This window comes from Oncorhynchus keta, chromosome 35, assembly GCF_023373465.1.
Source record: "Oncorhynchus keta strain PuntledgeMale-10-30-2019 chromosome 35, Oket_V2, whole genome shotgun sequence".
NCBI lineage: Eukaryota > Metazoa > Chordata > Actinopteri > Salmoniformes > Salmonidae > Oncorhynchus > Oncorhynchus keta.
Window position 1 is genome coordinate 68,950,192 of NC_068455.1, and position 14,549 is coordinate 68,964,740.

At 43.0% G+C, this 14,549-nt stretch overlaps 2 protein-coding genes across 2 annotated transcripts in view; one reads left to right on the top strand and one right to left on the bottom strand.

Annotated features, from left to right (window-relative positions):
- LOC127915517 (uncharacterized) overlaps window positions 1–14,549 on the bottom strand; it is a 208,139-nt gene that overhangs the window by 52,838 nt on the left and 140,752 nt on the right. The window lies entirely within an intron of this gene.
- The window catches only part of LOC118368952 (protein NDRG2-like), a 46,585-nt gene continuing 45,244 nt past the window's right edge, over window positions 13,209–14,549 (top strand). Inside the window, exon 1 of the mRNA XM_052497463.1 lies at window positions 13,209–13,671. The gene's annotated coding sequence lies outside the window, so the exon portion shown is untranslated. The remainder of the gene's footprint in view (window positions 13,672–14,549) is intronic.

Genomic DNA, 14,549 nt, shown 5'->3' on the forward strand with positions numbered 1-14,549 from the left:
AGAGAGAGAGGTGTGGGCAGTAGAGAGAGAGAGAGAGGGTGGAGGCAGTAGAGAGAGAGAGGATGGGGGCAGTAGAGAGAGAGACAGAGGGTGTGGGCAGTAGAGAGAGAGGGTGGAGGCAGTAGAGAGAGAGAGAGGGTGTGGGTAGTAGAGAGAGAGAGGGTGGGGGTAGCAGAGAGAGAGAGGGTGGGGGCAGTAGAGAGAGAGAGGGTGTGGGTAGTAGAGAGAGAGAGAGAGGGTGTGGGCAGTAGAGAGAGAGAGAGGGGTGGAGGCAGTAGAGAGAGAGAGGATGGGGGCAGTAGAGAGAGAGAGAGAGGGTGTGGGTAGTAGAGAGAGAGAGAGGGGTGGGGGTAGTAGAGAGAGAGAGAGGGTGTGGGTAGTAGAGAGAGAGAGAGAGGGTGGGGGTAGTAGAGAGAGAGAGAGGGTGTGGGTAGTAGAGAGAGAGAGGGTGGGGGTAGTAGAGAGAGAGAGAGAGGGTGTGGGTAGTAGAGAGAGAGAGAGAGAGTGTGGGTAGTAGAGAGAGAGAGAGAGGGTGGGGGCAGTAGAGAGAGAGAGAGAGGTGTGGGTAGTAGAGAGAGAGAGGGTGGGGGCAGTAGAGAGAGAGAGGGTGGGGGTAGCAGAAAGAGAGAGGGTGGGGGCAGTAGAGAGAGAGAGGGTGTGGGTAGTAGAGAGAGAGAGAGAGGGTGTGGGCAGTAGAGAGAGAGAGAGAGGGTGGAGGCAGTAGAGAGAGAGAGGATGGGGGCAGTAGAGAGAGAGAGAGGGGTGTGGGTAGTAGAGAGAGAGAGAGGGGTGGGGGTAGTAGAGAGAGAGAGAGGGTGTGGGTAGTAGAGAGAGAGAGGGTGGGGGTAGTAGAGAGAGAGAGAGAGGGTGTGGGTAGTAGAGAGAGAGAGAGAGAGTGTGGGTAGTAGAGAGAGAGAGAGAGGGTGGGGGCAGTAGAGAGAGAGAGAGAGAGGGTGTGGGTAGTAGAGAGAGAGAGAGAGGGTGGGGGTAGTAGAGAGAGAGAGAGGGGTGGGTAGTAGAGAGAGAGAGGGTGGGGGTAGTAGAGAGAGAGAGAGAGGGTGTGGGTAGTAGAGAGAGCAAAGCACTCGATAGGAACAGAGACAGAGGGTGAAAAAAGAGATTAACAAAAAAAAAGAGAATATAGCTAGGGAGAGGAAAAGACAGAGGGAGGGACAGAGAGGGAGATTGTGAAAGAGGGAGAGATAGATTGTGAAAGAGGGAGAGATAGATTGTGAAAGAGGGAAAGAGAGAGGCAGTGAAAGGAACATGGTGACTGCCTCTGCTTTAAGTAGGTCAGGCATGATGTTATGTTGCAACATACATACATACATACATACATACATACATACATACATACATACATACATACATACATACATACATACATACATACATACATACATACATACATACAGTGTACATACATACATACATACATACATACATACATACATACATACATACATACATACATACATACATACATACATTGTACATACATACATACATACATACATACATACATACATACATACATACATACATGCATACATACATACATACATACATACATACATACATACATACATACAGTGTACATACATACATACATACATACATACATACATACATACATACATACATACATACATACATACATACATACATACATACATACATACATACATACATACATACAGTGTACATACATACATACATACATACATACATACATACATACATACATACATACATACATACATACATACATACATACATACATACATGACAGAGACACACAGACCTATACAGAGGCATCAGAGAGGGGGAGGAGAGATGAACGAAGGGTGGAAACACACAGAGAGAGAGGGAGAGAGAGGAGTGAGAGAGAAAAGAAAGAGAGTGTGAGAGGGGGGGGGCAGAGACAGAGGGATGGTGAGAGCAAGCAGTGACATGTATTCATGCATGCAAAAGGGAAGTCAGGCTTCCCCAAAAAATTTACCAAGAATTTGTTATTTTTTTTATATCTTTATATATCATTCGTCTTTGATCATTTTCATTAATTTCGCAAGAGGCTGAATTTTTCTCACCGGAGAAAGCATCCAAACGAGCGAAACAGCTCCCCCTCTGTCTCTGTATGTGTAGGCCGTCTATCTGATGCTGTCTGGTCCAAAAGAGTATGACATTGTTGCCACCCGTAGCATTGAATATATATATATATATATATATATATATATATATTATATGCAAGTGAAGCCAGCGAGCATTTGGCCTCCCATGATAAAAACTAAAATAAAATAATAGCCAAATCAGCTTTGAGTGAGCTCAACTGTGAATGGTCCTGGCGCACCAAAATCAGTGTTAAGTGAAGCCAGTTTGGATTTGGTGTCACTCCTATCAAATCGCATTGAGAGCGTACGTCATTGGCAGAAACAACTTGAATTGTGTTGTCCTCTGGTGGCTAGCTGGCCAGCTAAAATCGTCCCTTTCCTAAATTAGCCAAGGGGTGGAGATAGGGATTTGGACGTTTGGTTTTACTTCATTCTCCGTAGAGGCCAATGATTATAACGGCGATTCTGATCCAACCATTAATTCATACATTGTGCCCCTGGCCTGAGAGGATGGAAGTTCAATATGTAGCTAGATGTAGAAGGCTAATGTTAACTAGCTAACGTTGCCCATGAAGGGAAGTTAGGCTAGCGAGCAAGCATTTTAGCCAGGTAGCAGAGGACAACAAAAAATAAAAGAGTGTACTGTATGACAGAGTGATAGACCATTTTGTCAACATGAAAGAGGAGGATGGCACTGGCGTTTCTCTACAAGTCGGGGGAGTCAGATGGTTTTTCTACATGCACACACGCTCACAGTCAGAACTATGGACAGCCACATCATATTTAGCTTACATTGATTGGGCTAAACTCTTTTTTTTAATTATATTTTAGTTGTTACTGGAGTAAGCAGAAGGGATTTGATGATGTTGAAATGTTGAAGTTGAAATGGTACTGGAATAGTGGTGGCACCTCCTGTTTTCTTTGCGACTTTTCTGTAAATCTCCGTGGTTTGAAATCGATAGTTGTTTAGTGGTCCGAAAATCTCGGAAACTTCCTTGGTCATGTAACTGTTTGTTACATGCAATATTCTTTGTGGACTTCACCGGACAGATGTTGCTCTCTGGTTTTGATATTAAACTGTGTCTTCTTACTGTCTCTGCCTTTAGAGACTACTGTATACTGTATATCACGGTGTCAAGGCATATGAACTAACAGGTTTTTGAGCAAACAATGCAATTATCACAACACATAGGCTGTAATATGGCTTTCTTTTCTGGCATCCCCAGTGATTTTACCCACGCACCGCTACTGGGAGCATTAAAGAAAGGATCAGAGAGAGAGTGAAAAAGAGAGAAGGGGCACAGAGAGAGAGAGAGGGGCACAAAGAGAGAGGGAGGGGCACAGAGAGAGAGGGAGGTGGGAGCAAGAGAGAGTGCAAAGCAGCGATAGGGACAGATATGTGAAAAAAGAAAGATTAACAGAGCAATGGAGACGAAGAGAGAGATTGAGGGACAGAGAGAGAGAGAGTGGGAAAGATGGAGCGAGGGGCAGTGAAAGACAGCCCTGATGTCATAGTGACTGCCTCTGCTTTAAGTAGGTCAGGCAGGATGTTGTGATGTCACTCCCAATCACAGTGGAGCAGGGACACACCCCCTAGCTGCCACTTCCTCAAGAAAACAAACACACCAGACACTCCCCCCTCTCTCCCTCCTTCCCTTCTCCTCTACACTTCCTCCTCTCCTCCCAATGTTATGCAGCTGTCTCAACAACACAAATCAAATGAAATGTTATTTGTCACATGCGCAGGTGTAGACCTTACAGTGAAATGTTTACTGACAAGCACTTAACCAAAAATGCAGTTTGAAGAAAAATAAGTGTTAAGTAAAAAATAGAAGAGCAGCAGTAAAATAACAGTAGCGAGGCGATATACAGGGGGTACCAGTACAGTCAATGTGGAGGCTATATACAGGGGGTACCGGAACAGTCAATGTGGAGGCTATATACAGGGGGTACCAGAACAGTCAATGTTGAGGATATATACAGGGGGTACTGGTACAGAGTCAATGTGGAGGCTATATACAGGGGGTACCGGAACAGTCAATGTGGAGGCTATATACAGGGGGTACCGGAACAGTCAATGTGGAGGCTATATACAGGGGGTACCGGAACAGTCAATGTGGAGGCTATATACAGGGGTACCGGAACAGTCAATGTGGAGGCTATATACAGGGGGTACCGGAACAGTCAATGTGGAGGCTATATACAGGGGGTACCGGAACAGTCAATGTGGAGGCTATATACAGGGGGTACCGGAACAGTCAATGTGGAGGCTATATACAGGGGGTACCGGAACAGTCAATGTGGAGGCTATATACAGGGGGTACCGGAACAGTCAATGTGGAGGCTATATACAGGGGGTACCGGAACAGTCAATGTGGAGGCTATATACAGGGGGTACCGGAACAGAGTCAATGTGGAGGCTATATACAGGGGGTACCGGAACAGTCAATGTGGAGGCTATATACAGGGGTACCAGTACAGTCAATGTGGAGGCTATATACAGGGGGTACCGGAACAGTCAATGTGGAGGCTATATACAGGGGGTACCGAACAGTCAATGTGGAGGCTATATACAGGGGTTCCGGAACAGTCAATGTGGAGGTGATATACAGGGGGTACCGGAACAGTCAATGTGGAGGCTATATACAGGGGGTACCGGAACAGTCAATGTGGAGGCTATATACAGGGGGTACCGGAACAGTCAATGTGGAGGCTATATACAGGGGGTACCGGAACAGTCAATGTGGAGGCTATATACAGGGGTACCGGAACAGTCAATGTGGAGGCTATATACAGGGGGTACCGGAACAGTCAATGTGGAGGCTATATACAGGGGGTACCGGAACAGTCAATGTGGAGACTATATACAGGGGGTACTGGAACTCCTTCAACTGGAGCTGTAAAGATCCCTGTGACAGAGAGAGAGAGAGAGAGAGAGAGAGAGAGAGAGAGAGAGAGAGAGAGAGAGAGAGAGAGAGAGAGAGAGAGAGAGAGAGAGAGAGAGAGAGAGAGAGAGAGAGAGAGAGAGAGAGAGAGAGAGAGAGAGAGAGAGAGAGCGGGGGAGAGTGGGAGGAAAGCGCGGGAGAGAAAAAGCAAGGGAGAGAGGAGAGCGAGGGAGAGTGAGGAAAGACACAAATGTGGATAAGGGAAAGCATATTTTTTTATTAAATAACAATGAGAGAAAATGTTATTTTTTTAAATAAAATAAAAAGTACCTGTGTTTGTGTTTGTATCCGTTGCCAATGTCTATATTGACTTTCTTCTAGATTAATATGATTGTGGTGTCATGTGGCCCAAGAGTTTCACCTTGAAGTCCAACTGAAAAAGTTCCATTTGTAGGTATAAGAGACAAGAACAGGAAACAAAATGTGTTTGTAGCACAAGGTGGAGACAACTGCACAAATAAGACAATTTAACATTTTCAGCACATTTTAATTCTGAAATTATGATAATGGAAACCGTGCTTCACATTTTTTTGTCATCTTGTGATTCCATTGTCTTTCTGCAGCTGGTCTCTCTCGTTCTCTACAGCTTTCATCTCGTTCTCTACACCTTTCATCTGGTTCTTTACAGCTTTCATCTGGTTCTCTACAGCTTTCAAATGGTTCTCTACAGCTTTCATCTGGTTCTCTACAGCTTTCATCTGGTTCTCTACAGCTTTCATCTGGTTCTCTACAGCTTTCATCTGGTTCTCTACAGCTTTCATCTGGTTCTCTACAGCTTTCATCTGGTTCTCTACAGCTTTCATCTGGTTCTCTACAGCTTTCATCTGGTTCTCTACAGCTTTCATCTGGTTCTCTACAGCTTTCATCTGGTTCTCTACACCTTTCATCTGGTTCTCTACACCTTTCATCTGGTTCTCTACAGCTTTCATCTGGTTCTCTACACCTTTCATCTGGTTCTTTACAGCTTTCATCTGGTTCTCTACAGCTTTCATCTCGTTCTCTACAGCTTTCATCTGGTTCTCTACACCTTTCATCTGGTTCTCTACACCTTTCATCTGGTTCTCTACAGCTTTCATCTGGTTCTCTACACCTTTCATCTGGTTCTTTACAGCTTTCATCTGGTTCTCTACAGCTTTCATCTGGTTCTCTACAGCTTTCATCTGGTTCTCTACAGCTTTCATCTCGTTCTCTACAGCTGTCATCTCGTTCTCTACAGCTTTCATCTGGTTCTCTACAGCTTTCATCTGGTTCTCTACAGCTTTCATCTGGTTCTCTACAGCTTTCATCTGGTTCTCTACAGCTTTCATCTCGTTCTCTACAGCTTTCATCTGGTTCTCTACACCTTTCATCTGGTTCTTTACAGCTTTCATCTGGTTCTCTACAGCTTTCATCTGGTTCTCTACAGCTTTCATCTGGTTCTCTACAGCTTTCATCTGGTTCTCTACAGCTTTCATCTGGTTCTCTACACCTTTCATCTGGTTCTCTACAGCTTTCATCTGGTTCTCTACAGCTTTCATCTGGTTCTCTACAGCTTTCATCTGGTTCTCTACAGCTTTCATCTGGTTCTCTACAGCTTTCATCTCGTTCTCTAAAGCTTTCATCTGGTTCTTTACAGCTTTCATCTGGTTCTCTACAGCTTTCATCTCGTTCTCTACAGCTTTCATCTCGTTCTCTAAAGCTTTCATCTGGTTCTTTACAGCTTTCATCTGGTTCTCTACACCTTTCATCTGGTTCTCTACACCTTTCATCTGGTTCTCTACACCTTTCATCTGGTTCTCTACACCTTTCATCTGGTTCTCTACACCTTTCATCTCGTTCTCTACAGCTTTCATCTGGTTCTCTACACCTTTCATCTCGTTCTCTACAGCTTTCATCTGGTTCTCTACACCTTTCATCTGGTTCTCTACAGCTTTCAAATGGTTCTCTACACCTTTCATCTGGTTCTTTACAGCTTTCATCTGGTTCTCTACAGCTTTCATCTCGTTCTCTACAGCTTTCATCTGGTTCTCTACACCTTTCATCTGGTTCTCTACAGCTTTCATCTGGTTCTCTACAGCTTTCATCTGGTTCTCTACAGCTTTCATCTGGTTCTCTACAGCTTTCATCTGGTTCTCTACAGCTTTCATCTGGTTCTCTACAGCTTTCATCTGGTTCTCTACAGCTTTCATCTGGTTCTCTACAGCTTTCATCTGGTTCTCTACAGCTTTCATCTGGTTCTCTACAGCTTTCATCTGGTTCTCTACAGCTTTCATCTCGTTCTCTAAAGCTTTCATCTGGTTCTCTATACAGCTTTCATCTGGTTCTCTACAGCTTTCATCTGGTTCTCTACAGCTTTCATCTGGTTCTCTATACAGCTTTCATCTGGTTCTCTAAAGCTTTCATCTGGTTCTCTATACAGCTTTCATCTGGTTCTCTACAGCTTTCATCTGGTTCTCTACAGCTTTCATCTGGTTCTCTACAGCTTTCATCTGGTTCTCTACAGCTTTCATCTCGTTCTCTAAAGCTTTCATCTGGTTCTCTATACAGCTTTCATCTGGTTCTCTACAGCTTTCATCTGGTTCTCTACAGCTTTCATCTGGTTCTCTATACAGCTTTCATCTGGTTCTCTAAAGCTTTCATCTGGTTCTCTATACATCTTTCATCTGGTTCTCTACAGCTTTCATCTGGTTCTCTACAGCTTTCATCTGGTTCTCTACAGCTTTCATCTGGTTCTCTACAGCTTTCAACGTCGATGCTTGAGCTGTAAAAAAATTAACAGCAAAAGGTCAATAACTTTTCAACCTTTTTTTTATTTAACCTTTATTTAACTAGGCAAGTCAGTTAATTAAGAACAAATTATTATTTGCAATGACAGTCTACCCCAGCCAAACCCGGACGACGCTTGTCCAATTTCTGCCGCCCTATGGAGACTCCCAATCACAGCCCATTCGAACCAGGGACTGTAGTGACGCCTCTTGCATTGAGATGCAGTGCCTTAGACCGCTGCGCCACTTGGTAAGAAAGCTCAGCAATGCAACTACGAAAACTGCCATTATTTTTGTTGTTGTTGTTGCGGTGTCTCTCCTTTCTTTTATACTTTGTTGGAGTTGCTGAGTTTGTAAATGTTCCTGTAAAATTATATTTGATATATTTATTTTAACAAATGTAGAAGGTGGATGTCCATAAAAAAAACGTATTAGATGAGGAGAAAGTCAGGAAGGTAATCAGCGATTTCTGCAAAGTAATGCTAACTGGTTTTTCTCGTAACACATCTTTAAGGCTCACATCTTAAATAAAACAACTTCATTCAATTCATTTCAATACAAATAACTTGGAATTCCTGAGAAACCCCAAAGACCTTCAGTTAATACACCAACCATACTGCAGTTAAAGCCTCTGTCAGTACTGTGGTCCCAAACAGAACATCATATGAGCCATTTGGGGGAGAGGGAGAAAGCTGTAGAGTGGTGAGTGGGCCTGGATCATTACCATTCAGTTGTTTCCTGTTGCTTTCCCCTTTCTGTGGAACTACAGATGCAGGATCTTCATTTGATCACTCTTATGTTGCTGAGCATAGGAAAAGCAAATGTATAGTGTATTTAGTTTACAAAAATGCCTCTAAAGTTTGTAATTTCCACTTTGCAATTCCAGACTTGATTTTCCCTAACGAAAAATACATCAACTCCCTACAAAAATGTCCATTCATTATAATCCACATAATAATTCACATTTCCTGTTGCTGCAGGATTATTTTCCTTCTTTAGCAAACTGGCTCAAATTAAGATCCTACATATGTACATTAACCCCGTTTCTCTGTAACAAGGACAGCAGGAACAGAGTTAAGCACGGGGAGGTTAAATGGCGATGGGGTAGGATGGAGCCGAGGGAGGTGGGCAAGGGGTGGTAGCGGGGTTGAACTAAACAGATTAACAGGAGCCTGCAGTTGATCAGGGGCATCAGAGAATGAGTGGAGCAAAGCAATCAGTCTGAAACACCACATCCAGAACATCTTCATCAACAATCCTTTGAGGTAGAGGAGGCAATATTCTGAAGATCTAAGAAACCATCAGGGCAAAAACACCAGGAGAGAGGGAGAGAGAAACGACCACGACGGGAAAATTAGGAGTCAGTTAAACGGATTAAACTGGGACCTTGCAACAAGATCAGGGATAAAGTGGAGCAAAGCTCAGAGTAAGAGAAGAGGCAATATTCAAACACGATGATGATGAAGGAGATTGTCACGCTTAGGCCCAAAGTCCTGGTGATCATCATGTGGAACAAAGAATAGGAATTCACTGACTGAGTTTGCTGTGATCATCTGAAGGACGAAAAAGAGAGAGAGGGGGGGTGTGAGTGAGAACTTTTGTGAGTGTAATGTTTACTGTACATTTGTTATTGTTTATTTCACTTTAGCTTTTTATCTATTGCACTTGCTTGGCAATGTAAACATATGTTTCCCATGCTAATAAAGCACCTTAAATTAAAATATGAGAGAGAGAGAGAGAGAGAGAGAGAGAGAGAGAGAGAGAGAGACCGGAAGGATATCTGCCTGAAAGACTGGGATGGAGGGATCACATATATCATCAGTCAGACTGAAACAGGACTCTTCTTTGTTAGACAGAAGTCTAACAACAGCTCCAATCTCATCATCACTACACTATAATTGACTACAGCCCTGTCCAGCAGGCAAACCTGGGTTCAAATAGTATTCAGAATATTTCAAAATGCTTTGAGTGTTGGATTAATCTGGAATGACAGACGTGCGGGTGGATGATTTTCCCTTTTGGGAATGTTACATTGGTTCCACTGTGCCAGGCAAAGCTTTATCAAGCACAACGGAGGATTTGTACGATTTCTAATATTGTTTGAACCAATGTCTGGTGGATCAATACTGTGTGAGGACTGTTATTTGATCAACACACATTCAGATAATGAAGTGGGGAGGTTGGGGGTTGAGGAAATGAACTACATGGACACATGGATGGACTGCTCAAAAAGCTAACAGTTGAATAATTGATCAACGGTTTGATGTTTTTTAAAGTCCTGCACATGATTTTTAAAGCCGAGCATGCTCACACACACACACACACACACACACACACACACACACACACACACACACACACACACACACACACACACACACTTTACTCGTTATATATTGCTGTACTGTCGGAACTAGAAGCACAAGCATTTCGCTACACTCATATTAACATCTGCTAACCATGTGTATGTGACCAATCCAAATAGATTTGAAGCACACAGTGCTTTGCTTCTCAGTGCCAAAACTGAGAAACATGTTCTATTTTCACTTCAGGTGGCTTTGTTCCCGGCTCAACAGTTGGTCTGCGACATCCTTATCAACAAAATAAATAAAACACCTTTTATTTCCCTGCTCTAAAGCCAACGGCTGTTCCTGTATTTCATTGTGTGATTAAGTAAGCTATGGTACCTCGTCAAATTGGACTGTTGATGATAATGTATTCTTTTCTTGACTGTAACTAACACGGCTCATTTGTTGACATGAAGAGTTATACACTGACTTGGCAAACTGCGCTCTAAACTGAACTGGCATGTTTTCCATTGGGAGTTTCCATGGTTGACTTTCAAACCGTTTCCTGTGAATGATATATGACCTGTCCATGTCATAGTGACCTCTGTGGGATGGGACTCTAAAAACCACCTTCTGACACACGGTCAAGATCACTGTATACATTTTGATGGGATGTTGAACGGTTCGAGGGATTTATGTTTCCACTATCTGTGTGTCCTACGCTTCAAGGTCGATCACGTTAACTGCCTGCAAATTCTAATGCATCGATATGTCCCATGGATGTCACTGTTTAAATGAAGGATGGATAAGGCAGTCTATTTCCCAATCTTAATCGACCCCTAAGCACTTTCAACCGAATCATGGCTGCTTGAGGCTGATAAGACCAGTTGAATGGTTCTTGTGAGTTTACAACTGTAAATGACTGTGTGTTAGATGTTTGTTATAGCTTTTTTTTTTTTTTTTTGAGAACTGAAATTATGTCTCATCAGATGCTGCTGTTAACTGGAGGGAGACTGGGAGAGGTGTTTGTAGTGCGTCATGGCAACAGAAATGAGTGGTGTGTCACTGTAACTTAATGGGGATCTGTGTGTGTGTGAGAGAGAGACCGAGAGCGAGGGAGAGGGAGGGAGAGAGAGGGCAACACAATTAGACCCAACCAAATCAAGAGAAAGCAAAAAGATCATTACTTGACAAATTGGCAAGAATTAACCATTTTTAGGAAGGCCCTAAAAATGGTCAAATACTCCAGCCACCCTAGTCATAGACTGTTCTCTCTGCTACCACATGGCAAGCGGTACCGGAGCGCCAAGTCTAGGTCCAAGAGGCTTCTAAACAGCTTCTACCCCCAAGCCATAAGACTGAACATCTAGTCAAATGGCTACCCAGTCTATTCGCATCACCCTCACCACCACTGCCACTCTGTGTTGTCATCATTGCATAGTCACTTTACCTACATGTACATACTACCTCAACTAACTGGTGCTCCCGCACATTGTACCGGTACTGGTGCCCCCGCACATATGGACCTTGCATTGTGCACGGGGGCATTGTCATGCTAAAAGAGGAAAGGACCTTCCCCAAACTCGTCTCAAAGTTGGAAGCACAGAATTGTCTAGAACGTCATTGTATGCTATAAACCTTCTTAGGGATTAGGTATCCCGTCAACAGGATGGCAGGTAGCCTAGTGGTTAGAGAGTTGGACTAGTAACCAGAAGGTTGCAAGATCAAATCAAACACTTTTCCACTGATCCAGAGTCCAATGCTGGTGAGCTTTACACCACTCCAGCTGACACTTGGCATTGCACATGGTAATCTTAGGCTTGTGTGCAGCTGCTTGGCCATGGAAACCCATTTCACAAAGCTCCCGATGAACAGTTCTTATGCTGACATTGCTTCCAGAAGCAGTTTGGAAGTCGGTAGTGAGTGTTGCAACCAAGGATAGACGATTTTTACACTCCACGTGCTTCATCATTCTACGGTCCAGTTTTGTGAGCTTACCACCTCGTGGCTGAGCCGATGTTGCTCCGAGACGTTTCCACTTCACAATAACAGCACTTACAGTTGACGAGGGCAGCTGTAGCAGGGTAGAAATTTGACAAACTGACTTGTTGGGAAGGTGGCATCCTATGACAGTGGCACGTTGAAAGTCACTGACCTCTTCAGTTAGGCCATTCTACTGACAATGTTTGTCTATGGAGATTGCATGGCGGTGTACCCGATTTTATACACCGGTCAGCAACAGGTGTGCCTGAAATAGCTGAATCAACAAATGTATTGAGGTTTCCACATACTTTGTATATATAGTGTATATTATGGACATTTTCTGAAATTGCAATGTAAAAATGTAAAATTAAATCCTGTGTAGCACCTTTAAAAATTGTGAAATTCTCAGACTTAAGTATGTAGAGCAAGACAGAGCAGCAGAAGAATTGTGCGACTTGTCAAGCTACAAGAAAATGGCAACCAGTGAGGCACAAACACCATTGTATATACAACCCAAATGTATCGGTTTATTTTTTCCGTTTTGTAATTCAACATTGTTACAACACTGTACACAGCCATTTCAAATGTCTCTTCTTTTAAAAGTGGTTTAGCGTAACGTTTACTTGTCGTTTATTTCACCTTTGTTTATTATCCATTTCACTTGCTTTGGCAACGTAAACATATGTGAATTGAGATTGGGAGAGAGAAAGATTTATTGGGTATTGTATACCCAACATGTCACACCCTAATCACATAAAATCGAACAAAACAAAATAGAGTCATGTTTTAACACTCCAATGATCGAAAAGTTTAGTAGCGTTCAGTGAATCCGTTTATCTCAAACCATTCCGACACAACACTTCTGTACTAAGCTTTCTAGGACCCAAACACCATTCCCTGCCTCGCTTTCCTACCCGGTAGCTTACCCCTTTGACATCCTTCACAAAAACATCCTTTGCCATTTCTCTGTTTTACTTTGAGGTGTGTATATTTGTTATATTTGCACATCCCCAATAGCACTGTTTTTCGAATCATCGTATCTGCCTCGAAGCTGTAACCAGAACCTTGGAATGCGTGGGCGTTCTGTTCCACAAGCTATTTCAACAACGGGCGCCTACCATCACCCGTGAGAGGGGGGGGAGCCGAGAGTTAGACGAAGAGCTTTCGCCAATATCACATCGCCATTTAGTCGTTAGATAACCATTGTAGTTGTCAGTTTAGGATAGTTTTGCTATTTGAACGCTTTTATTAAATATATGCGAAATATTGACCTCCTAACGGATACTTTACATAAAAGCATAGTTGTCCCTCCCCTAAATCGTAGTAAAGTAACGTTATCCGTGTCTCTTGATTGACGGGTCCATATTTATTTTCCTGAAAGAACGGTAAAAAACATTAAAAAAAAAAATAAAGCCCTGTGAAACTGAAGAACGGTCAGCGAAAAATAACGGAGGTGGAAGAAATTGAAATATCAAGAAAGATTGTTGGGAGCATCCGAGGGACAAGTGTGAAAGCAAGAAATCACTGAAAAAGAGAGTTGTGTCATTTGCATATTTCTTTAGACGTCCTTATTTTGTCAGAATTTGTTTGTTGACTTAGGGTGAGTACACTATTGTTATTTCACTAAATAATTGTTAATAACATAGTGTTAGTGTTTCGTTTTCTCGTGTCATTTTAGGCAAGTCTTTTGTCATAATTTTCAAATAACCTCAACAGTCGTGCAGCAATGCAAGTAAAAAACAACACGTTTAGAACAAAAGATTTTGATGGGCAGAGTGAGAACATGCCATTTATTCACCAAATTCGTACATAAATGCATATTATTTTACATTCTGCAACAGTGTGCATGATGAGAATGGTGTTAGTTTGTTATGATCATTTGAGCTGTGACCCCAGTCTTTACCCCGCTGTGTCAAAACATCCACTGGTATAGGCCAGCAATGCAAATAAAAAAAAACCATTTAGGACAAAGGGTTTTGATGGACGGAGCGAGAACATGCCATTTATTCACCAAATTCGGGTATATAAATGCATTTTTCCCTATTCTGCAAAAGTGTGCATGCTGAGAATAATGTTACAGTTTGTTATGATCATTTGAGCTGTGACCCGTCTTTACCCCGCTGAGTCAAAACATGCACTGGTATAGGCTACTTGAAAACAGTGCCTGGTTTAGCATGGCGCTCTGTTTATTTTCACAAACAAAGGGATATAGGGATAAATATGTCATATTTGCACGACGGCTCGAAGGGATAGGTGTGTGTGCGCGCGCACTTGTGGCGTTGCCGTTGACGGTCTTTGTTCAGTGTTTTCACTCCCCAGACAGAAATAACCCCCACCCCTCCCTCCCATATAATATGGTTATACATTCTGTTTTTGTCTGTGTATTTGTGTGTCTCGGGCTGGGGGATGGGGATAGACCCGCGCAAGGCTCTATGCGCGCAGTGTGTGCGCGAACCACGGGGGAAATGTGTGTCAATG